Source organism: Sinocyclocheilus grahami, unplaced genomic scaffold (genome assembly GCF_001515645.1).
Source record: "Sinocyclocheilus grahami isolate Dianchi unplaced genomic scaffold, SAMN03320097.WGS_v1.1 scaffold4532.1, whole genome shotgun sequence".
Lineage (NCBI taxonomy): Eukaryota > Metazoa > Chordata > Actinopteri > Cypriniformes > Cyprinidae > Sinocyclocheilus > Sinocyclocheilus grahami.
In genome coordinates, this window is record NW_015509450.1 from 19,892 (window position 1) to 20,305 (window position 414).

The following is a 414-nucleotide window of genomic DNA, read 5'->3' on the forward strand; positions in this document are numbered from 1 at the left end:
GCAACTCCTGATATTTCTCACATGGAGCAGAATGTGATTCTTTTAAGATATGTTGCAAACAAGGAGAATGATCAGTGGGAGATAATTGAGCGTTTTTTACAGTTCAAAGCTTTCAATGGTAAGACTGGCCGGGAAATATCAGAAATGATACTGAAGACTTTGGAGGAACATTCCATTGATATTTCAGATTGCAGGGGACAAGGGTTTGATAATGGGGCAAATATGTCCGGCAAAGTAAAAGGGGTTCAGGCTGAAATAAAGAAAATAAACCCTCTTGCCACATATTCACCCTGTGCCTCACACTCTCTGAATCTTGTTGGTGTACAAGCAGCAGAGTCATGTCCTGATGTTTCCACATTTTTTGGCTGTTTGAACCGCTTGTACAATCTCTTTAGTGCAAGTCCCGAGCGTTGG